We start from the raw sequence: 26,447 nt of genomic DNA, 5'->3' as shown, positions 1-26,447 counted from the left end.
AGGATTCATCTCCAAAACATACAAGCAAACTCATGCAGCTCAATATCAAAACAACAAGCAACCCAAACCAAAAATGGGCAGAAGACCTAAATAGACATTTCTCCAAGGAAGATATACAGATTGCCAACAAACACATGAAAGAATGCTCAACATCACTAATCATTAGTGAAATGCAAATCAAAACTACAGTGAGATATCATTTCACACTGATCAGATTGGCCATCATCAAAAAATCTACAAACAATAAATGCTGGGGAGGGTGTGGAGAAAAGGGAACCCTCTTGCACTGTTGGTGGGAATGTAACTTGATACAGCCACTATGGAGAACGGTATGGAGGTTCCTTAAAAAACTGAAAATAGAGCTACCATATGACCCAGCAATCCCACTACTGGGCATATACCCTGAGAAAACCATAATTCAAAAAGAATCATGACCAGAATGTTCATTGTAGCTCTATCTACAATAGCCAGGAGATGGAAGCAACCTAAGGGTCCATCAACAGATGAATGGATAAAGAAGATGTGGCACATATATATAATGGAATATTACTCAACCATAAAAAGGAACAAAACTGAGTTATTTGTAGTGAGGTGGATGGACCTAGAGACTGTCATACAGAGTGAAGTAAGTCAGAAAGAGAAAAACAAATACTGTATGCTAACACATATATATGAAATCTAAAAAGAAAATGGTCAGAAGAACCTAGGGGCCAGACAAGAATAAAGCCACAGACATAGAGAATGGACTTGAGGATACTGGGAGGGGGAAGGGTAAGCTGTGACAAAGTGAGAGAGTGGCATGGGCATATATACACTACCAAACGTAAACTAGATAGCTAGTGGGAAGCAGCCACATAGCACAGGGAGATAAGCTCAGTGCTTTGTGACCACCTAGAGGGCTGGGATAGGGAGGGTGGGAGGGAGGGAGACGCAAGAGGGAAGAGATATGGGGACATATGTTTATGTATAGCTGATTCACTTTGTTATAAAGCAGAAACTGACACACCATTGTAATGCAATTATACTCTAATAAAGATGTTAAAATATTAAAAAATAAAATAAATTTTTAAAAGCTGTTGTGGTTATCTTGATATTGGCAGGCCTCTTAACTGATAATACTTTATTATTGTGTTGGATTAAATAAAAATAACAAGTTGAAAATTTTAATGCAATCAATAATAAAATACATGTATTTAAAAATAAAAAAATATATGTGCCACATCTTCTTTTATTTTTATTTTATTATTTTTTTATTTTTTAAATACATATATACAATGGAATATTACTCAGCCATAAAAAGAAATGAAACTGAGTTATTTGTAATGAGGTGGATAGACATGGAGTCTGTCATACAGAGTGAAGTAAGTCAGAAGGAGAAAAACAGATACCATATGCTATCACATATATATGGAATCTAAGAAAAAAAAATGTCATGAAGAGATTAGTGGTAGGACGGGAATAAAACACAGACCTACTAGAGCATGGACCTGAGGATATGGGGAGGGGGAAGGGTAAGCTGGGACGAAGTGAGAGAGTGGCATGGACATATATACACTACCAAACGTAAAATAGATAGCTAGTGGGAAGCAGCCGCATAGCACAGGGAGATCAGCTCGGTGCTCTGTGACCACCTAGAGGGCTGGGATAGGGAGGGTGGGAGGGAGGGAGACGCAAGAGGGAAGAGATATGGGGACATATGTATACGTATAACTGATTCACTTTGTTGTAAAGGAGAAACTAACACACTATTGTAAAACAGTTATATTCCAATAAAGATGTTAAATAAAATAAAATAAAATAAATAAAAAATAAAATAAAATACATGTATTGGTATTTCCCAAAGGTTATAGCAACTACAGACAGTAAAATCTTCAAGCGTAGTTGGCCAATGACATCTCTGAGCATCTGACGGTGGCCATTAGTTATAAAGAGCCAGTGATACTCCCTGGGAATCATAATAAAAGAGTCTCAGGGAGAAAGGAAAGTGACAGAGGTAAGCGAGTTGCGCTCACGGCCACAAAAAGGTGTGTGCAGACCTGCAGGCTAGCATATTCTTGTCTCTGAAGAGGCAGCATGGTCTGGTAGGGCACGTATGTTTTTGAGAATCAACCCAATTGGGCTTCACATCACCCTCATGCAGGGTGACTTGCAAAATACTTAACACCTGGTCTGTGTACAGGCACAACTACAGATGCTGGCTGTAAAACTCAGCACTGATGTTCATGTGTAATGGCACAATGTGAGTAGATACGAGGTCAGCCCCACCATCCTACAAAATTTTTTTTGTCATCACCTTTGCACCTAACCAAGTCAACAAGCAGATAACCCCTTCTCTATTAGCCCTGACTGAATTTCAGAGCCTTCCACCCTTGAGCGCAGCCTGCTCCGTACTTGTCTCTCTCCAGACTCTTCTGAGCCCCCTTCCTCCTCTCTTACCGCTTCCTCGCTTGCTTCTCCCTTTCCCACGAAGCTGGGGCTGACCCTGTCCCTCCCTCTTCATTCCCTACACACTCTCCCTTGGCAGAGTCTCATCTGACTTCACTGCTTTCAAATGATCATGACTCGGAGACTCAAACTTTTTTGCCTTCGACCGTTGGCCCCGATTGTCTCCTCTGCTACGGATTCCCAAAGAAACCTTTGCCCCTCATCCCACATTATTAGAACCCTTTGTACTGGTTTGTCCTGAGAAACCCGGAGGTTCCTGAGGGCTGAGCTCCTGTCTTTCTCATTCAGTGCTGAGTCCCTGGGTTTAGCAGAGTGCTGGGAATGTCGCACGTGACTCAACTTCTAGTCCGCAAATTCTCTGAAAATGTTCTCCAATGAAACTGAAATGCATTCGGCCCCCTCCCTCCCCTTTTCCACTATGCTCAAAGTTTGTACCTTGGTCACTTGCCCCGTTGACTTGGATCGCCCTCCTCATCCATTCCTCACTGTCCCAGCTCCCGCCCACCACCTTTAAGAAGTCAAACTCTGCAGTCTTAACCTGAAGTCCGCCCTCATCCTTAAAGCTTTACCCAGTTTCCTTGTTGGAAGTAGCCTGCCTCCTGATTCCCGTAACATTGGATCTACAACTCTTTCGTGGTACTCACCAGTTTGAGATCTTTATTGTACTTTTCTTTTTACCTAATTTCCTTAAGGAAAGTGTTACGCGTCACACATTACCAATCTCCTGTATCACCTGGTACATGCAAAGATACTTAGCAATTGCTTGTTATAAAAGGATTAAGTGAATGTTATCATTTTATAATTATGTAGATAAATACATCATAGTGTAGTGAATACATACAGTTATAATAAAACGAATACCTTATAGTAGAGCAATTTTTCCATTTTGTACTGTTCCTCCAGGCTTGTACCACAACCAGCACCTTTGCTTGACAACTCTAATGCATAAACTGCCACAAAACTGAGGGACAAGACAGCTTTTTGGTGAGTAGCATGTAAATTTTTAAATCTGGTTGTAATCAGAAAGCTAATATTTATGCCTCCATTGTGTTTCAAGCCCTATTTCATAATTTTTTTTTCACATCCTGGTATGTTTTCTCGGAGATTAGATGGAATGGACGGAGAAAAGTTTTCAAAAAAAGATTACTTTTTATAGACATCAGCATGAATCCTTTCCATTTTGACACCATGCTGAGATGATTCTATATATTTCTGAAATGAATTTATATTTTTGTGTACATTTTATTGAATATAACATTCAGAAAAAAATGTGCAAATTATAAGTGCACAGTTCTCAATGAATGTTCACTGAGTGAGCACATCCATGTAACTGGGACCCAGTTAAGAAGGAGAGTATTACCAGTCTCCCTCGTAGATGCCCCAATCCTTGTCACCCCTCCAGGCACACCCCTCCCCACCACCCTTTTCCACCCGCATCAATGTCAAGTACAGTCATGACCTCCGACACTGCAAACTAGTTTCCCCTACTTTCAAATTTTATGTGAATGGAGGGACTATCTTTTTAAATGACGTAAAAATAAAGACAAACTTGAAAAAGTGAGCAGGAACACCAAGTGATGTTCTGTTTACGTAACAGCTGTTTTGCCAGATGATTTGACAGCTAATTGGAGTCATATTGCTTTTATTCTTAAGCCCAGCAAGTATCACCTGTTTTAATTGGGGGGGTCACTGCTGATTAAGCACTCAACTTGGATTTTTATCTCATATTTGTGCCTAATAAATTATAGCCTGCCCAAGATCAGGAGAGGTATTCATCATGTCAAATGTTTACGGCAACTGTCTTTTATAATTAGAGCAAAAGATTTTCTTTTAGCATTGACTGATTAAATAGGTAATTAACATCGGATGAAGATTTTGCGTGGTTTCTTAAAGGAACCAAGAAAATAGATAGAGGTACACTTAGATCAGCTAAAGGCTTAATAACACGTTTGTTAAAAGCTTTATTGTATTTAGCATAATAAATGAGAAAGGGGATCGCCTTTATTTATTTCAAGATAGATAACTGCCTTTCCAGTTATCTATTCTAGAGTAGGCCTTCCTAAGAACCTCCTAATCTCTGTTAAGTTTTAGGCATCTTCCCAAGAAATTACAATTAAGCCCCGACAATTCATATGCTTACTTAATGATTCAGATAGTATCTTATTGATCAAGATCCTGGAAAGAAAGATATTAGAGTTTCTATCTATCCTCAATTTCCAAAATAATTGTTGCTGCCCAATTCCTTTTATACTACTATTAAATGTTATGACTTCTCATCTAGTTTATTAATTTTCATTAAGGCAACTGGTGCCTTTCTTAAAAGTAATTTCTGTCATCCAAATCATTTCTTTCCATTTAATGTGATTAATGATCGGCAAATCACAGGGTGATAGTTTATATAATCTTGTTAATTATTGGTTATTCATCTGTTACCCAGAGAAACTTCTTGACTTTGCTCCTCCAGTTTATGATACACTCCAGTTTAGAGACCTATAGTCCTCTATATGCTGCATCTCCCCCCAACATGTTCTTGAACTTGCATTCAGCCATCTTTAATTATGTGAATTTTGCATGTAAGAAAAACACTTAAAGTAATATTTCCTAATCAAATTATTTTTAAAATTACTCAGCGGAATTCTATTTTTCTTAAAGAATATGTATGTTTTAAAGCATTTAGTGAGTTGGAAGATTAAAATTCGTATTAAAAGATACAGTTCAACAACATTCCATCTTCTTTAAATGTTAGAAATTGCAAAATAGCTACTTGGAGTATATTCCATTTGGTTATTAATATGTGTAAGTGTGAAAAACAAGACCTTTTTTCTATAATAAAGAGTGTCAATCCCTAATCACCCAGCCCCTCCAGCCTCACCCAATAGACAACCACTGTTCTGATTTCTATTATGATGATTAATCTTGCTTATCCTTGAACTTCATTTAAATGTAACTCATTAAATGCAATGCGTTTTCTTTTTTTGCTTCTGGCTTCTTTCATTCAATATAATGTTTCTGAGTCACATCCTGTTCTTGAGTGTAACAGTAATTAACCCTGAAGCAAATCAACACTGCTTCAGAGTCTTCGGCCCACTTCACACCCCCACTGGAAATGTATGAGAGTTCCATTTGTCCCAAGTCTTCACCAGCATTTGTTGTTATTAGTCTTCTAGGTTTTAACTTTTCTTGTGACCTTGCTGTGCCTTTAATTGGCATTATCCTTATGATTAATGATTAGAGCATATTTTCCTGTGCTTATTAGCCATTCACATTTCTCCGTTTTTTGAAGGTGTCTATGTAAGTCATTTGCCCTTTAGGTGTGTTTGCCTGATTTGGGGGAGCTTTTAAAATATATTTTGGATATAAGACCTTTGTCAGATTTTATGGATTATGAATATTTTCATTTAGTCTGTGGCTTGTTTATTTTCTTAACTGTGTCTTTTGATAAACTGGTGTTTTTATTTTGATGAACTCTAACTGGTTGATTTTTCATTTATGGTTAATGTTTTTGGTGTCCTCTCTAAGAAGTATTTGCCAATAACAAGTTAGAAAATTTTTATAGTTTTGGTTCTTAAATTTCAGTCTGTGATGATCTTGAATTAATTTTTGTACATGGTTTGCGGTCAGGATTGAGATGCATTTTCGTCATATTTTTATGCCATTATTCTACCACAAATTATTGAAAAATAATTTCTTTCCAAGTTGACTGGCTTTGGCACATTAGTGAAAATCAGTTGCTCATAAATAATATCTCTATTTCTGAACTATTTATTCTATTTCACTGATCTATTGGATTATCCCTATACCAATACCACTCTCTCTGGAACATGATAGTCTTGAAATCAGATAATGTAAGCCTCCAATTGTGTTCTTTTTCATGATTGCTTTAGCTCATTTAGATCCTTTACATTTCCATATATATTTTAGAATTCAGTAGTCAATTTCTACAAAAAAAAAAAAAAGTCCTGTTGGGATTTTGATTGAGATTACACTGAGTCTGTAGTTCAATTTGACAGGAAATGACTATTTTAACAATTTTGAGTCTTCCAATCCATGAACATGGTAACTCTCTCCTTTCATTTAGATCTTTTTTCATATTTTGCCCTTTTCAATGTAGAGATTTCATACATCTTTTAAGCTTATTCTGAAATATTTTATCTTTTTATGCTCTTATGAAATGAATTTAAAATATTCCATTTCCCATTTCATTGTTCACTGCCAATATGTTGAAATACCATGGATTTTTTAATATAATGACCTTGTATCCTGCAATCATTCAGATGTACTTACTACTACTTCTAGTAGTTGCTTTTCCCATAGGTACCTTTGGATTTTTATGTAGATGGTCTTTTTGTCTATGTATATAGAATTTCACTTCATCTTTTCCCATTTTTATTCCTTTCATGTCTTTCTCTTTCCTATTGTACAAACTTGGACTACTTGGCAAATGTTGAAAAGAAGTGGTGAGAACAGATATTTTGCTTTGTTCCTGATCTCAGAAGAAAAGTATTCAATGTTTTATCATTAAGTCTGATGATAACTTTAGGCTTTTGGTAGTTGCCTTTTAAGACTAAGGAAGTTCTGTCTAATCCTGGTTTAAGTGGTGTGTTTTTTTGTTTGTTTGTTTGTTTGTTTTTGTTTTTCTGAGGTTTTTTTTTTTTACAATGAATATGTATTGAATTTTGTCAAAAGCTTTTCTTCCTGCACATACTGAAATGATTATATGGTGTTTCTTCCTTTTCTGATAGTTTGGTGGATTAAATTGATCTTTTAAGTGCTATCTTTCAGTCCTGGGATAAATCCCCATTTGGTTGTAAAGTATGGCAATTTTATGTAATCCTGGATTTGACTTGATAATATTTTCTTAATAAAACTTATTTAAGTCTATATTCTAGAGGAACATTGGTCTCTGATTTTCTTTTCTTGGGATATTTTTGTCAGTTTTTTATTATCAGGGTATCGCTGGCCTCTTTAAATGAGCTGGAAAGGATTTATTTCCTCCTCCTTTCTTTTCTTAAATAACTATGTAGATTTATGTATCTATAAAATTTTGATAGAATTCACCAGAGACTCCATCTTGGCTTGGAGTCTTCTTGGTTGGGAGGGTTTTAATTACAAATTCAGTTCTTTAAGAGATACAGAGTTATTCACATTTTTTCATTTTTTTCTTATGTTAATTTAGGTGAATTGAGTTTTCCAACATTTTTATTTCATCTAAATTGTCAAGCATTTTCCCACAAATGTTCATAATATTCCTTTGTTATCCTTTAAGTTTCTGTATGAACTATGGTCATATCCCCTCTGTCATTCCTTATACTGGCAATTTGTGTTTTCAGTTTTGTTTTGGTTTTTTTTTGATAAGTTTTGCTGAGGTCCACTACTTTTATTAGTCTCTTCAAAGTACCAACTTTTGATTTGTTAGTTTTCTTTATTTTTTTTTTCTGTTTTTAATTTCATTTTTGCTCTCATTTTTTTCTTCTTACTTTGGTTTTAATTTGATCCTCTTTTTTTCCAGATACTTAAGGCAGTAACATAGATTATTAACTTTAAAATGTTTTTCTCTCCAAGTGTTTTTAATGCTACAAGTTTCCCTTGAATCACTGCTTTAGCTGCATTGCGCACATTTTTATTTGTATTTTCATTGTCATTTACTTGAAAATATTTTCTAGTTTCCAATTATGATTCATTCTTTTACATTGCATAATTCAGAGGTATGTTGTTTTAATTCCAAATACATGAGAATTTTTCTAGATCACTTATTCTTGTGGATTTCTAATTTAATTCCTATCATCAGAGACATATTTTGTGAGATTTCTATTTTTTGAAATTTATTGAGACATTTTATTTTCTAGCCGAGCATCAGCATAAGGTCTATCTTGGTGAATGTTCCAAGTGCTTTGGAAGGAAATTCATACTATGAAATTTTTGGATGTGGTGTTATATAACTATTAATTTATTCAATTTGGTTGATCATGTGCTTGAAATTGTCTTTATCCTAACAATTTTGTATCGACTAATTTTATAAAATACTGGGAGAGAGGTGTTAAAAATCTCTACTTATGAAGAGAGTGGATGTATCACTTTCTTTTGTTCTGTATAACATTTGCTTTATGCATTTTTGAAGCTCTGTTATTAGGTGCATACACATATACCTGTGTTAGGGTTAATGTAAGTTCCTAATGAAATAACTATTTTATCATTATGAAAGATCCCTCTTTTAACACTCCTTACTTATCTTCATATCTGCTTTGTCTGATGTTAGTAGAGCCACATTACCTAACTTTCACCTTTTGTTTTCATGGTATATCCTTTTCTAATCTTTTGCTTTCAGTATGCCTGTATCTTATAATGAAGGTGGATTTCTTGAGACCGTGTATATTTAGTTCTTCAATTTTGTCTGGTCTGCCTTATAATCAGAATTTTTAGCTCATTGCATTTAATAAAATTAATATTGCAGTTGAAGTCTGCAGCCTTGCTATTTATTGGATTTGGTTTTGATTCCTCTGTTTCCCCTTTGCTGCTTTGTTTTGGGATTAATCTTTTTTTTCAATATACATTTTAATCCTTCCATTCAGGGTCTTTAGTTGTACCTAATATAATGGTTACAAGAGGCAATCTTATCTTAGTATACTTAGTACACTTCCCGTAATATTTTAAAACTTTGTAACAGTATAATTACATTTGCTCCGTCATTCTTGTGCTATTTTTATCATATATTTTAATTCTACACACATTAAGACACTACAATATGATATTGTTTTTGCTTTATTAAACAGTCAGCTGTTTAAAAAAAAAAAACTTAGTTTATTAGTTTGCTAGTGTTGCTCTAACAAAATACCTGCCGAGTGGCTTGAGCAACAGAAATTTACTGTCTCACAGTTCTGGAAACTAGAAGTCCCAGATCAAGATGTCAGCAAGCCATGCCCTCTCTGTAGTAGATGCTAAGGAAAGCTCTCTGATCTAGGCCTGTCTCCTCTAACTTCTCTTATTTCCTTGGCTTCTGGGCATGCAACTCCAATCTTCATATAGCATTCTTCCTGTATATATGTCTCTGTGTCCAAATATCCCCTTTTTATAAGGCCATTGAGCATATTTGAATTAGGATCCACGTAACGATCTCATCTTAACATGACTACATCTGCAAAGATCCTATTTCCAAACTAGGTCACATTCACAGGTACTGGGGATTAGGACTTCAATGTATGAATTTTGGGAGACACAGTTCAACCCATAATGCTAAGAAAAGGGGGAAAAGTTTATATATATCTCTGTATATTTACAGTTTCCCACGTTCTTCATTCATTCCCATAGATCAAGTTTCCATCTGGTATCATTTCCCTTCAGCCTGAAGATATTTTTGTAGCATTTCTGGCAGTGCAGGTTTGCTAGTGACAAATTTTCTCAGCTTTCATTTATCTGAAAATCTTTATTTTAATCTATGTAAAGGGTATTTTTTTACTGGACACGGAATTCTGGCTTGATACGTTTTTTCCCATCACTTTGAAGGTGGCATTTAATTTTCTTCTGGCCTCCATTGTTTCTGATGGGAAGTTGGCCATCATTCATATTGTTATTCTTTTATATCAAGATCTGTCAGCTTAGCACTTTTTATATTTTAAGCCATGTAATTCTTTGCTGTAGGCAGCTTTCCTGTGCATCATAACGTGTTTAGCAGCACCTCTGGCCTCTACTTAGTTGCCATTAGCACCTCACCTCCACCTTCAGTGTGAAAATCAAATATGTGTCCAGTTGTCTCAAATATCCTGTTCAGCTTTATTGTTCCTTATTGTGGGAGAGCATGGCCATTGCCAGTTATTCCATCATGGCCACTTGTGGAAGATTTTCTGATTTGCCATAGTGTTTAATGAGAGACAAAATAATTGCAGTGAATCTGTTTTCAGTAGAGTTAAAGGGCGTGCCATCATCTTCAAATCTAGACAAATAAAATATCCCCCAATCTCTAATGAAGTGAACACATCTCCTGATTTTCCTAGCATAGTGCCAGTTAATTCCTATTATTGATAGCTCCTCATTTCACTTTCAAAAATATTCTAGTTTATACACATTGTAAATCAACTATACTTCAATTTTAAAAATAAAAATTAAAAAAATCTGGTTTTGGCAATAAATTGCCAGGCTACCGTATTTATACATATTAATAATAATGATTTTAAGTGGGAGAATCCTGTATAATCCAATGTAATCTTCATTATACAATCATTTTTAGTATTCATTTTGCCTTTTCCAAATTTAAGATCATTATTTCTTTTTAGGAATAACATTTTCTTTACCAGTATGTAAGTTTGCATACAACCAACCTCCCCCTTTGCTAGTGTTTTGAAATGTTTCAAATGTGGTCAAAAAGTGATTTAAGAAATAAACTGCATAACACAGAATAGACTTTTATTAGGATAGTTCTCACATAGGAAAAATGTATCCTATTTACTCACAGATTTCTCTTTTACTAGATTTTTTATTGTCAATAGACAGCAAATTGCTCTCACTTGCCATGGTTGGTTGGACTAACTCCATGGACTCTGCGGCCAGAGCCCTGGCTTGATACAAAAGTGACAATGGACAGAGGCAATGATATATTATTGGGAGGAAGAGTTAAGACATGTTCTTAGGTCTTGAAGCTCTCTTAGTTCCTCTTACAGTCATGTACATCTTAGCTATCGTGACCTTCCAACAAACACCCTACAGAAAAAGACATTTATGCAGAGAAAAATGTCCTATATTTCCTTACATTTGGAAAAGCATGAGTTCCTTAAGGAAAACAGTATTTGAGAGTAATTGCAGTATCTCTGGCCATCAGTATGACTCCCCTAATTTAAGGGCATCATGTTCTCTGGACTGCATTTCTGGCCATGTAGTCAATGCCTTGGTAGCTTAGTAAACATAATGTAAGTCCGATACACTTGTTCATTATTTATTTTCTTTGAATATATACCTAGATAATGCAAACTGACAAAGTTGTTTTTCAATCACCCCATTTTATATCATATTGAAGATGGTATTAAACACTGAACTTTCAAATCTTATGCAAATATGGTGTTTTTCCATCTATCCCCCGTTCAACAATTTATTATTTTTATGTTTTCATATTGAAAATTATTCATAACCTATTTAATGTCATACTTGTACCTACAATGAAATATGGAGAACACCTTTCTTTAAGTGGAAGGTTTTCTTTTATGATAGTCCTTACAGAAGATTCAAACTGTTAGTCAGAGGTACTTATTTTGAGAGAATAGCAGCTTGCTTGGGTGCTGTAATACGTTTCTTCTGTTTTAAAACATCCCAAGGAATGCTGTCAGCTCTAAGTTTCTATACCTAGTATCTCCTAAATCAGATCAGACCATTTTTATATAATGGTTGCAAATGTGTTTTTTTGAATGTTAAATCTGCTTCTGTTTTTCAATCAATTTAAAATGTGTAGAAAAAAGTGTTCTGATTGTATATTATCCAATTTTCATCAGCTGCCGGAAGGAAATGCTGTGAAAATCTGTGATTTAAAACCCTTAAAGCTTCTGCTTGAAATGCATGTTTTGTTAACGACATTAGAGATGCAAAGTATCTTAAAAAGAATTTTGATATCTTTATTAATAGCATTTAAAAGTTTTAGGATTTCAGATATTCATAGATTTTGTTCTCCTTGATTTTCAAGGTCATGTACTTTAGACCTTTCTATTTCTCCTTCTGGAAATAATTGGAACTGTGAAGGAAAGTGGTAAAAGAAAGAAAAAGAATTGCATTATTAGCGACAATGCTATCGTTTCTAGGGTTTAATGGAAAAACATATTTTGTATTCGCTATATAAATAACCATAAATAACAATAAACACTCAAAACCCATTGTGTATAAATCACTTGCATGTGAGCTGCGTGAAATACAAAGATCTTGTCTTCCGTGAGTTTGTAATCTAGTTAAATGAATGAAAATACAACATGCCAAAGGAGTGGTAGACTTAAGTGCTGTAGGGATTTAAAAGAGCAAAAATTGTTTTTTCTTTCTCTACGAATTGATGGCTGAAGTGTGATTTGAGTTAAGTAGTGAAAGTAATGCATAATAGTAATTCATGATGAAAATACTGTTGAATACTAACAAATTTAAGTGCAACATATTTTTTTCTGTGATCTTTATGATCTTTATTTGTTTTTTTAACATCTTTATTGGAGTGTAATTGCTTTACAATAGTGTGTTAGTTTCTGCTTTATAACAAAGTGAATCAGCTATACATATACATATGTTCCCATATTCCCTTCCTCTTGCGTCTCCCTCCCTCCCACCCTCCCTATCCCAGCCCTCTAGGTGGTCACAAAGCACCAAGCTGATCTCCCTGTGCTATGCGGCTGCTTCCCACTAGCTATCTACTTTACGTTTGGTAGTGTATATATGTCCATGCCACTCTCTCACTTTGTCCCAGCTTACCCTTCCCCCTCCTCGTATCCTCAAGTCCATTCCCTGCATCTGCGTCTTTATTCCTGTCCTGGCCTTAGGTTCATTAGAACCAATTTTTTTTTTTTAGATTCCATATATATGTGTTAGCATACGGTATTTGATTTTCTCTTTCTGACTTACTTCACTCTGTATGACAGACTCCAAGTCCATTCACCTCACTACAAATAACTCAGTTTCATTTCTTTCTATGGCTGAGTAATATTCCATTGTATGTATGTGTCACATCTTCTTTATCCATTCATCTGTCGATAGGTGTTTAGGTTGCTTCCATATCCTGGCTATTGTAAATAGAGCTGCAATGAACATTGTGGTACATAACTCGTTGAATTATGGTGTTCTCAGGGTATATGCCCAGTAGTGGGATTGCTGGGTCGTATGGTAGTTCTAGTTTTAGTTGTTTAAAGAACCTCCATACTGGGCTCCATAGTGACTGTATCAATTTACATTCCCACCATCAGTGCAAGAGGGTTCCCTTTTCTCCACACCCTCTCCAGCATTTATTGTTTGTAGATTTTTTGATGATGGCCATTCTGACTGGCGTGAGATGATACCTCATTGTAGTTTTGATTTGCATTTCTCTAATGATTAGTGTAGTTGAGCATCCTTTCATGTGTTTGTTAGCAATCTGTATGTCTTCTTTGGAGAAAAGTCTATTTAGATCTTCTGCCCATTTTTGGATTGGATTGTTTGGTTTTTTGATATTGAGCTGCATGAGCTGCTTGCAAATTTTAGAGATTAATCCTTTGTCAGTTGCTTCATTTGCAAATATTTTCTCCCATTCTGAGGGTTGTCTTTTTGTCTTACTTATGGTTTCCTTTGCTGTTCAAAAGCTTTTAAGTTTCATTAGATCCCATTTGTTTATTTTTGTTTTTATTTCCATTTCTCTAGGAGGTGGGTCAAAAAGGATCTTGCTGTGATTTATGTCATAGAGTGTTCTGCCTATGTTTTCCTCTAAGAGTTTTATAGTGTCTGGCCTTATATTTAGGTCTTTAATCCATTTTGAGTTTATTTTTTGTATTGTGTTAGAAAGTGTTCTAATTTCATTCTTTTACATATAGCTGTCCAATTTTCCCAGCACCACTTATTGAAGAGGCTGTGTTTTCTCCATTGTATATTCTTGCCTCCTTTATCAAAGATAAGGTGACCATATGAGTGTGGGTTTATTTCTGGGCTTTCTATCCTGTTCCATTGATCTATATTTCTGTTTTTGTGCCAGTACCATACTGTCTTGATTACTGTAGCCTTGTAGTATAGCCTGAAGTCCAGGAACATGATTCCTCCAGCTCCATTTTTCTCTCTCAAGATTGCTTTGGCTGTTCGGGGACTTTTGTGTTTCCATACAAATCGTGAAATTTTTTGGTTCTAGTTCTGTGAAAAATGCCGTTGGTAGTTTGATAGGGATTGCATTGAATTTGTAGATTGCTTTGGGTAGTAGAGTCATTTTCACAATGTTGATTCTTCCAATCTAAGAACATGGTATATCTCTCCATCTATCTGTATCATCTTTAATTTCTTTCCTCAGTGCCTTATAGTTTTCTGCATACAGGTCCTCTTCTCCTTAGGTAGGTTTGCTCCTAGGTATTTCATTCTTTTTGTTGCAGTGGTAAATGGGAGCGTTTCCTCAATTTCTATTTCAGATTTTTCATCATTAGTGTATAGGAATGCCAGAGATTTCTGAGAATTAGTTTTGTATCCTGCTACTTTACTGAATTCATTGATTAGCTCTAGTAGTTTTCTGGTGGCATCTTTAGGATTCTCTATGTATAGTACCATATCATCTGCAAACAGGGAAAGTTTTACTTCTTCTTTTCTGATTTGGATTCCTTTTATTTCTTTTTCGACTCTGATTGCTGTGGTTAGAACTTCCAATACTATGTTGAATAATAGTGGAGACAGTGGACAACCTTGTGTTGTTCCTGATCTTACAGGAAATACTTTCAGTCGTTCACCATTGAGGACGATGTTGGCTGTGGGTTTGTCATACATGGCCTTTATTATGTTGAGATAAGTTCCCTCTATGCCTACTTTCTGGAGAGTTTTTATCATAAATGGGTGTTGAATTTTGTCAGAAGCTTTCTCTGCATCTACTGAGATGATCATATGGTTTTTCTCCTTGAGTTTATTAAGATGGTGCATCACATTGATTGATTTGCATACATTGAAGAATCCTTGCGTTACTGGGATAAACCCCACTTGATCATGGTGTGTGATGCTTTTAATGTGTTGTTGGATTCTGTTTGCTAGTATTTTGTTGAGGATTTTTGCATCTATGTTCATCAGTGATATAGGCCTGTAGTTTTCTTTCTTTGTGACATATTTTTCTGGTTTTGGTATCAGGGTGATGGTGACCTTTTAGAATGAGTTTGGGAGTGTTCCTCCCTCTGCTATATTTTGGAAGAGTTTGAGCAGGATAGGTGTTAGCTCTTCTCTAAATGTTTGATAGAATTCACCTGTGAAGCCATCTGGCCCTGGGCTTTTGTTTATTGGAAGATTTTTCATCACAGTCTCAATTTCAGTGCTTGTTATTAGTCTGTTTATATTTTCTGTTTCTTCCTGGTTCAGTCTCGGAAGGTTTTGCTTTTCTAAGAATTTGTCCATTTCTTCTAGTTTGTCCATTTTATTGGCATAGAGTTGCTTGTAGTAATTTCTCATGATCCTTGGTATTTCTGCAGTGTCAGTTGTTACTTCTCCGTTTTCATTTCTAATTCTATTGATTTGAGTCTTCTCCCTTTTTTTCTTGATGAGTCTGGCTAATGGTTTATCAATTTTGTTTGTCTTCTCCAAGAACCAGCTTGTAGTTTTATTGATCTTTGCCATTGTTTCCTTCATTCCTTTTTCGGTTATTTCTGATCTGATCTTTATGATTTCTTTCCTTCTGCTAACTTTAGGGTTTTTTTGTTCTTCTTTCTCTAATTGCTTTAGGTGTAAGGTTAGATTGTTTATCTGAGATGTTTCTTGTTTCTTGAGGTAGGATTGTATTGCTATAAACTTCCTTTTAGAACTGGTTTTGCTGCATCCCATAGGTTTTGGGTCATCGTGTGTTCATTGTCATTTGTTTCTAGGTATTTTTTGATTTGCTCTTTGATTTCTTCAGTGGCAACATATTTTTTATTAAACCTAGCAACCTACATTGGATATGAAAAATGGTGAAAATATTATATCAACCAACTAGAACAGATGATTTTCTTTTTTATAGCTTTCTTTGGTTTCATACTAATTGATAAAAATGGAAGTACTGAAACTTTGTGTTAATTAGTACTTTATTTATTTTTTCATATTTTGTTTTACCTAATCTATCAGTCAGTGTTTATGCTCATCCACAAGTAAGAGATTACCAAAAAATTGTGACATATACATACAGGAATTTTATTTTCTCACTTAAAGCAAGTCCCAGGTTATGGCAGCTCCATGATGTCATTAGGATTTTTGCTCATCCTTCACTATTCCACCCCTGTGGTATTCGATCAGGTCCAAGAGAGCTGCTGGAGCTCCAGTCATCACATCCCTCTTCCAGGCCTACAGAGAGTAGAAGGGACAAAGAAGGATGCCAGCACTTCCTTTGAGGAGCCTTCATGGAAGCACCACACTTTAGTTTGCTTATATGTCAGTGACCAAAAGGTAGTCAAATAAGCAACTCTACTGCAAACAGTTTAGGAAATGCAGTTGTCCAGATGGTTACATGACTGCCTAGACTAAAGTTAAGGATTTGGTTTTTTGTTTTCTTTTTGTTTTCTTTTGTTTTGTTTTTTGCTATGGAGAGGAAGGACTTATCAGAGACTAGAGTAGGCACATAGCCATTTCTGTCATTCCTACTAAATATTTTTCATGTCCATGGTGCAAATTGTGGCATTACTAAGTCGAAATGAGCCTGGCTGACATTATATAAGGGATATTGCTTATTGGGTTGATATTCTAGGCACCACCCATACCACTTGTCCAATTATATGATGATCATGAAAAATTTCATCAAAAATGACTAAACCTAGAATGAGAGTGTTGGATCTTTGGCTGTGTGGTTAATTTATTTAAGAGTGTATGTGTCATTATATTGGTTGGATAGCTGAATAGATAGATAGATACATGGGTATGTATACAGGTAACAGGTTGTATAGTTAGGTTGATAGAAAAATAGAGGGAAGGAGCTGAGATGTCAGGGGAGAGATGGGGAGAAGAGGAAAGGAACAAAACTAAACTAAGGAATTGGAGAGAATTCTTAGCCATACTCAAAGGATAGTCTGGTCTTGTCAAAATGTACATCTCTGTATTGACCCATTTTGCAGATCATCTTCTCAGTGCTGCATAACTTTCTGCTCTGGGATGCTGTTTTATTTAAGATCCTTAGCATTATTTGTAGATGATTCTTTATTTCCACATTTGTAAATGCTGAGAGTGTACTTCAGTTATGGTCCTGAGGAAGCTTTTTTCTTCTAACATTTTGTCTTACGTTGACATCCTTATTTATTTCTTAACAAGGGAGTAGTTTTATCTATGAATCTCTTCTGAGTGCTTTTTCCTGCGGGTCTGCCTTCTAAGTCACCCCAGTGTTGCCTCAGTTGTCTGTAGGCTGCCTTTCCCATCACCCTGGTGGAGGGTCTACTCCCTTTGCACAGTTAAGAATCAGCTCCTCGGGCTTCCCTGGTGGCGCAGTGGTTGAGAGTCCGCCTGCTGATGCGAGGGACGCGGGTTCGTGCCCCGGTCCGGGAGGATCCCACGTGCCGCAGAGCAGCTGGGCCCGTGAGCCATGGCCGCTGAGCCTGCGCGTCCGGAGCCTGTGCTCCGCAGCGGGAGAGGCCACAACAGTGAGAGGCCCGCGTACCGCAAAAAAAAAAAAAAAAAAAAAAAAAAAATTAAGAATCAGCTCCTCACTTAGTGTTAGACGAAATCAGCTGTACTGGGCAGCTTCGTGATGTTATCCCATATGTTATCCCATTAAACGTCTCTCTGCACACAAGAGCAAGACTTACTGTTTCACTATTACAGGTGCAGAAACATGTGGGCCAGGCTATAGAGACCCACACTGCCTAGTGACTTAAATTCAAAGAACAGTATTCGGTACAATGTGTACAATGAACCACTGTCTTGGTACATCACAGGCAAAAAAGAAAAAAAAAAAAAATCTCAGAGGAATTTTCAGTGAAAGAGATTACCTCCAACCACATTAAAAATGTTTTCAGGGGGCTTGCCTGGTGGCGCAGTGGTTAAGAATCTGCCTCAGCCCTGGTCTGGGAAGATCCCACGTGCCACAGAGCAACGAAGCCCGTGCACCACAACTACTCAGCCTGTGCTCTAGAGCCTGCAAGCCAAAACTACTGAGCCCACGTGCCACAACTACTGAAGCCCGCATGCCTAGAGCCCGTGCTCCACAACAACAGAAGCCACCACAATGAGAAGCCCGCGCACCGCAACAAAGAGTAGCCTCTGCTTGCTGCACCTAGAGAAAGCCCGTGCGCAGCAACGAAGACCCAATGCAGCCAAAAATAAATAAATAGAATAAATAAGTTTAAAAAAATTTTTAAATGTTTTCAGGAGTCCTCCTCACTGGTTTTGAGGAATGTAAATTCTGCATCTCCCAGCAACATGACAGTCTCACAGAAATTAGGTACAATCAAAAGAAGGTAGAACAGCAGTGAAGGGAATTTGCTGCCAGCTTAGAGAACAAGGTGCCATGTTACCGAAACAGTGCGTCATCTATTCTCATGGGAATGCATTGAATATCTGCAGTACCATTTCCATTCGTGAAGACATTATTTTTAAATTTCAGTGTACAGCGATAACAACAGTTAATTAAATACACGTTACTTCTTCTTTAAACTATCCTATGCTCATCTAATTCATTTGGTGTCAGAGATCACGGTGTAGAAACCCCAGATTCTTGTGATATTTAGGCGAGGTCTTTTAGTTTTAATCCCTCTTTTAAAACTAGTAGACTCACTTGTGGCACTTGGTTGATTGCACGTTCCAAAGTGACCTGTCAAATATCCGCACCTGTGAGCCTGCCTTCATGCGCAGACTGAAGTTAAGGAAAGAAAATATGGAAGAAAATATGGGTTTTTATCATGTGCAGATTGGATTTTAAAAATAAAATAGGTGAAATGCTTTTTAGGGTGTCTAAGTTAATTTTTCAAATTCAACTCTTGCGTAGTAGTAGTCAATGGGGAGGGGATAAATATGATGGGATTTTCATTTGCATTGCCCTTCCTCTTCTCTGAAATAATTTATTATAATTTTCATGCGACTTCATAATATTATTCATTCGCTTCATAATTGGAACGTTAAACGCTGCCCCCTGTTGATTCCTGACCTGTACCAGCCAAAGGCACCTTCCCCTCCTCCTTCTCTCCTATCCGACAAAGGAAGTTAGCAAGTTTGATAACCAGGGATAACCTACATCGATGATCCAGGACCTATTTATTTATAAAATAGGAGATGAAGTTCCTGGCTTCTTAGAAATAGATGGTAGATTAACAGACTGAAATGATTTAAAATTTCAAATTTTATGCAAATATTAAGAACTGTTACTGAAAAGGTGTACACAAACAACAAAAGACACTGGAGAAGTAAAATGTAATCATACTTTCATCAGTAACAATTTATCATTCTGACTGGCATAAAAGAGTATTTAAAAATAAACTGTGACAACTTACTGTATTCAATTTTACTACCTAATTTTTAATAAGATAGCCGAAGGAAAAGCCGTGATACGGGGTCATTGAACGTCAGGGAAATCGTCTGCAACTAGAGCAATGCCTGTTACTTAGTAGGTGCTAAGTAAAAATTTATTTAGTGAGATCTACTTCTAGACTTTGAAAGCAGATTAGGAAAAAAAAAATGTACCCTTCCTTTAGTAAAGATGTGTATAAACTCAGGAAGAAGTTTCAGTTTGCCTGGTAAATGACATATTTTATATCTTTGGACAAAATCTGTAAAATCTACAAAGCACAGAATACATCACCTACTATGGCCAATTTCTAGCACCAGCCCAAATGGGATTATGAAGCCATTCGTATTTTATAGGGTCAGGTCAGTACTTCTGTCCATGAAATATGAGTCATGTTTTGTTTATTTCATCTTATCATTCTATTTTTTTTACCCAAGCTAATTTGGGTTGTAATGAGAATAGCTCATTGAACTAGTATATGATGAAATTGCCTTGGACTAGAAGCTAGGATCCTAGCGGAAATCCCAAATGTGAAAGTCTTCGTCACTACTCTTCCTGTTTGGGGATAATTTGGCTCTACTTCTGCTCCATATTCTTAGGAGGATTTATTTTCTGACCACCTCTTTAAAAGGGTAGCACAATTTAGAATACAGTTTGGGGATATGAAATTTAAAAAAATCATTCATCGAGGCGGGCGTAACAGTTCAATCAGTTATGTTAATTCTCACTAGTTTTCTGAAGTGGACACCAGTAAGATGAAGGAAACTTAGAAGTAATTAACAGAGAAACGTTAAGGAAAAGGGGACTGTAAAGAGAATGAGTTTAAACACATTAGTCCAGGAAAAAGACAAATACATTATCCGGGGAAAAGTGATATTGGAAGCCAGGAAGAGAGGGTAATATTTATTGACCACCTACTATGTATGAGGCATTATTCTAGGCCGTGAAATATATCCACGTGGTCTTCAACTTTGACCCCCTTAGCTTATCTTGCTTTTCTTCTCTTAGCATTAGTAGCAAATATTAAAACGGTGCCAAATCAATGAAATAGAACAAAACTGTGTCTCCTGGAGATTTGTAGAGCTATGACCCAGATAATGCCAAAAACTTAGTATCAGATGTTCACATTTGGGCTGCCTGGCTTTTCTGACTTTGGCAGCCAAATGAAGTGATTGCAGGAACTGTAACATATAAACTAAACGACTAATATATTCATCTCCTTGCTGGGCATCTGAACCATAAAATGAGCCTAATTTTTAGCTTCAGGCTCTTGATGATGTTCTTCCCAATTAGTATGATTATCTTTTAAACGTTTCCTCACACTCATGTAACTTCTACGATTTTGTAGACTTTTTAGTGAGGGGGAAATAGCCACACAGTACAGAAGGGCAAAAATTGCAGGGTGGAAATACTCTCGTGTAATTTTGAGTTAATTCTGGAAGTTCAAGGACTTCCGCGGTCCCCCTGTTTGCCTGCAGAGTTAAGGCTGCAACACCCTGGCTCTCCAGGCTCCGACTGTAGGATGAAAACCCTTTGTAGAGGGCATCTGCTCAATTCTAGTAATAAATTTTAAGGGAGGGACAGAATCGAAATGAGCAGCAAATGGATTAATTATTCCTCTACGTGGGACCTGGGAATTCATTCACATGTGTGTTCCTCATCACTTTGTGTACTCTTGGGCTTCTGCAGAAATGTTAAATGAGAAATGAAAGGGGGGAGATTTTATTTTGTCAGCATTGGAATTTCAATGTCAGTATTTCAGAACAGAGAAATATCCCGAACACTGGGACCTGTACCCAATGTTTCACCTACGGCCCTCTGCTTGGAATTAGAGTTTGAAGATTCATCAACTATGGTGTCCATTCTCAAGAACACCATAGTCCAGTGGGAAACACCCAGATTCTAATCCTGACTTTGCTCCTAGGTCATTGTATCACCTTGGACACTTAGCATCAAAGATGTCATTTGTCAAATTAGAGGATTGGAACAAAGTATTTCTAAGTTCTCCTCCACTGCCAAACTTTTGTTATAGATTATTACAGATTTCTGTTGTTGGAAAGGACTTAGAGATACTTTAACAATTTACTGACCTAGTCCAACACTTTCTTCCAAATTGGTCCAATAGGTGGGTGAAAGTTGAAAATGCAGTTATAGCGTAGAATCATGCACATAGAGATAATTACTTACAATATCCAAATGAACGGGCTCTCAAAAGGTATGATTAAGAGAAGCAGAGAAACGGTATGAAATGATTTCAAAACAACCACCCAAGTCAAATCAACCACCTTGCAACTTGTTAATCAACAATTTTTAAATTATGATCTTAGGTCTTTTAAAATATATATACATATTCCTGGGGATTTTGACCCTGCCCAAGGTTACGGCTCATTTTGTGTTTCATTTTGTATGTATAATCTATTGTGCTTATTGTATATTTCCTTTTTTTTGCAACTAATCTTTTTGTTTAATAGCAGGTATAGTTCATCTAACATTTCATACTGTGGGTGAACAACCTGTTTCTCTAACCGAATTGTAGCTCTCCAGAGGTAGAATTTTGCACTAAGAGCGTGTGTATGTGTGTATGCGTGTGTGGGGGGGGGGTTAGTTGAGTGGAAGAGAGGTTCGTCAGCCCGTCCAAATCATCCATGCTCGGCATGTTCTGCAAATTAATGAGCATATGCCCCTAATATTGGATTCCATCCCACCGATCAACCTACTTTTTTATATTGTAATTTTTACAAAGAATTTGAGACAATATCCAATTTTTCTTCAAACCTATAGAAAAATAATAAAACTATAAATCGAGGTAGACGATTAGTGCCAGGGACAAGGAGAACACAAATATGCCAATCATAAGATGAGTCTAGTTGCTGAGCATCATATTTTGTTTGAGCTTTCTGGTAGCCAGAGGAAATAAATAGAAACATGCTCAGTTATCAGGTTCTCATTAGTGGATAGGAGGAAACATGCTGCTCTCTCAGGGGAAATAACACATTTTGATAAACACATGAAACAGTTGTGTTCTCCTGACAAAATCCTGTGGAACTCTTCTCATTATTTACACTGAATTCCAGATGCATTGACTATTTTTCACGGCACACTGATAGGTTTATCTACCAACAGGACATCATATGGAACTTTGCTTCCCAGATAACGAACTAGTTATTGGCCGAGCCCAGTTAGTTCAAAGTCTCCTGGCTTGAATATAGAAATAACAAAGTTAAAGTTACTGGCTATAATGACCGTTTTCCCTTTCTTTTAATTTTTTGTTAAATTTCTTTCTTATTATGGTAAAATATCCATAATGTAAAACATACCATCGTAACCGTTTTTAAGTGTACAATACAATGGCAGTAAGTACAGTCACAGCGTTGTATAACCATCACTACTATCTATTGCCGGAATTTTCCATCATCCCAAACAGAAACTCTGGACCCATTAAACGGTAACGTCCCGTTACCCTTCTCCCCTCTACTAACCTGTATTCTACTTTCTGTCTCTATGAACTCCCTATTCTGTGTACCTCATATAGATGGAATCATGTGATACGTGTTCTTCTGTGTCTGGCTTATTGAACTTATAAATTTTTCAAGGTTCATCCATGTTGTAGGACATATTAGAATTTAACTTCTTTTTATGGCTGAATAATACTTCGTTGTATCTTTTCTTCCTTAAAATCTAATTTTACGTTTTCATTCTTAAGGGTTTTTTCCTGTTCTCTGAGTTATCGAGATACTAGCAAACAATTCTAAACTATCAATTAATCTGTTAAATACTTCCAAGTCATTTTCTTAATTACTTTGTTTATGTCAAGGTTGTTTATTTGATATTAATTCCTTATCTATCATAATTTGACTGTAAAAGAAAATTCTGTTTCTCTACTCACAACACTTCTGACCCCAAATGTGTGTATTTTCCACACCAAACAATTCTGCAGTTCTCTGCAGACACCAGCGGGGTGTCCTCCAGTTTGATTCAATTCTGATGCTACCTGCCTAGAATTATAGTACTGGCCGCACAGGTTAAAGGCTCCGTTCCAGAAGACTTCACCCAGTTTCAGATGCCATCTACAGGTGATCAGTCCCTTCTGTCAGAGGTGGCTACAAATCAGGTTCCCCATGACCCGCCCCTCGGATTTGATAATTTGCTATATTGACTCACAGAACTTGGGGAAACACTTTCCTTACTATTATTGGTTTATTATAAAGGATATTATAAAGGATACAAATGAACAGCCAGATGAAGACATATATCAGGTGAGATCCAGGAGAGTCCCAAGTGCAGGGACTCTGGTTCCTACGGAATGCAGGGTGCACCACCCTCCCAGCACATGGATCCTTCACCAACCTGGAAGCTCTCTGAACTTCATTGCTCAGGGGATGAATGGGAGTTCCATTACGTAGGTGTGATTGATAAAATCATTGGCTGTTGGAGATTCACTCAATCTCCAGCCCCTGTCCTCTCCCCAGAGGTCAAGGGTTGGGCCTGAAGGCTCCAACCCTTTAATCACATAGTTGGTTCCTCTGGCCACCTCCTGAAGCTACCTAGGGGCTTTCAGCAGCCAGTCATCTCATTAACATAAACTTACAGAGGGTTGAATGGGCTTATTATGAATCACAAAAGATGTTCATCTCACCCCTTTCACTCAGGAAATTACAAGGGTTTAGGAGCTCTGTGCCCCAGAACGGGGGACCAAGACCAAATCCATATGTCTTGTTATCTCACAGTATCACAGACTTGGAAGTTCCACTGCAAGCAGGTCTCCCTATAGTTTTTCATGGAAAAAAGTTTGAATCCTATTTTTGTTTATTTTTTAAAATTCCAAACTTTCTAGATCTTTGTATCAAAGGTGTTTTATGTGACATCTTTTTTAGGACTCCTCTTTGATCAATACAATTATGAAACAGTTTTATGTTGCCCTTTGTATAATTTATAAGCATTGTATTATAAGTTGTACTTTGTTTCCCCTTGAACTAAATAGCTACTTGCCCCCCAAGAATATGTGCTAGCTTTGGATATTGAAAGCTTCTGACTCACTCCTACAGTCTAAGAAGAAACTCTGCAAAGTACAAAGAACATGGAGGTTCAAGATTTTCAAAACACTGACTAGAATTTAAGCAATATAACCTCAACTTGGGCATGAAAAAAATAAAATCAGTCCTATAACTATGCCTCCATTTTATTTGAACCGTGTAAAAATAATGCGTAAGGGACCAAGGCTTATGTCAAATAACAATGTCTTAACCAAGTTGAAGCTCTAAAATGCACATTGAATCCAAATTCAAAAATTAAGTACTGCCTGTGAAATAATTTTCTTCTTGGGTATACTTATTTGTTATAGCATGCTAACATACTGACGTGATATATGTTTTCACTGAGACCTGCTTAGAGATAAAATATTTGAAGAACAAACTTAATGAAAATAAGCTTATTGTTCTAAATAGGGGTTTGAAATTCTTCATATGTATTTTGAGCCAAATCTTCTTTTACATGAACCCTTCGATAGCTAGAGAAAGCTGCTGGGGAAATCTCTTGCTGTATTTTCTCCTGCAACTTCTGCTTCATTGTGGTTTGCTAGTAATTTTGGAAGTAGCTAGATATTAAATTAAATACAACTGTATTCTAATTCTGAAGGAAACTTTTGAAAGAAATACTAGTCCAATACATGAAAATGCATTAATTAAATGCATTTAAATTATTTAAATTCTTGGATTTTTCTTGGATTCTTTAATTTACAGTATTAATACTTAAAAGTTTATATGTAATCTGTATATCTGGCTAATATATATGATGCACATCAAGTCCGTCATGGACATGTACTTAATATTTAGCTATATGCCACCATGGTTCAGGAAAATCTCCTAGATATCTTATCAAACTTCACATGCCTTAATTTCATATTCAGATTAAAGCTTCAGAGTAATCAAGAAATCTGGTTTAAAAATCTTGCATTGTTACTGGCTTAATTTTGATGTTACACCTTACTAATAAGCTTTTGGTTAATGATCAGTTTTAATTCAGTTGAATTCAATTTTAATTCAGTGATATTTCTAAATGGGATAATTAATATCTGACATTCTTCTTAGTGCCTGACACCTGCTTGAATGTCCTTTATCATGAAGAAAGTTTTACACTGAGCCAACATAAATAAAATCTGGTAGCTAGAGAAAATAGCTACCTTGAAGAAATTTGGCACGTAAAAACCCAGCAAGCACTTTAAATACTTTCCCGTTTTGTTTCGTCAATCCTTATACAGTACACTTTAAAAAGTCTTTCTTTCCACTTTCCTTATTTATCCTAAGTGCCAGTCCAGTAGACTCAATTATAATGAATGCTGTGAAACTAGACTGTCTATTCTGGACACCAGACTCTAAGCTTCAGTTACTGTCAGGTCTACCCAATTTAACTATCTTTACATGTATCTAAGTGACTTAAAACAAACAAACAAACAAAACAAAAACAGGACATTTTACAGCCAGAAAAAAACTTAAAATATACAGGGTGGATTAATAACTAAATATGATTTGCTAGGCTGTTAACCTAAGCATAGTGATATACTCAACAAAACGCATTGTGTTTCTAATGAATATTGCCAATTTCTCGTCATCACCCTTAATCTACCCTCTAATCTAGACATACCTATCCTAGTTCTATCCAGGCTCTCTTTTCATTTCACTTTTCTTCTTTCTGCCTCTTGTCCTTGCCCTTCTGTCTAATCTGCACTGGAAAGGATGTTTCCTTGAATCCTGCTTTAAATCATGCCTGCAACTGCTTAAAGTATTTCTAAGGACTTTGCTTTCCTCCAATATGCTTGACTACAAAATTCCAAGTCCAGTGCTTGATACTCAGATTAATGTCTCTGTTCTACCCAATCTCTGATCAGCCCCTC

The 26,447-nt window shown here is 36.3% G+C and overlaps 1 protein-coding gene across 13 annotated transcripts in view; it reads left to right on the top strand.

Annotated features, from left to right (window-relative positions):
• The window catches only part of TENM3 (teneurin transmembrane protein 3), a 1,278,657-nt gene that overhangs the window by 403,914 nt on the left and 848,296 nt on the right, over positions 1–26,447 (top strand). For all 13 annotated transcript variants that reach the window (XM_067022810.1, XM_067022809.1, XM_067022808.1 and 10 more), the window contains exon 3: positions 3,349–3,429. The gene's annotated coding sequence lies outside the window, so the exon portion shown is untranslated. The remainder of the gene's footprint in view (positions 1–3,348; positions 3,430–26,447) is intronic.

The sequence above is a fragment of the Kogia breviceps genome, chromosome 20 (assembly GCF_026419965.1).
Source record: "Kogia breviceps isolate mKogBre1 chromosome 20, mKogBre1 haplotype 1, whole genome shotgun sequence".
Lineage (NCBI taxonomy): Eukaryota > Metazoa > Chordata > Mammalia > Artiodactyla > Physeteridae > Kogia > Kogia breviceps.
Note: the sequence above shows the minus strand (reverse complement) of the source record. Positions and strands in the feature narration are given on the sequence as shown.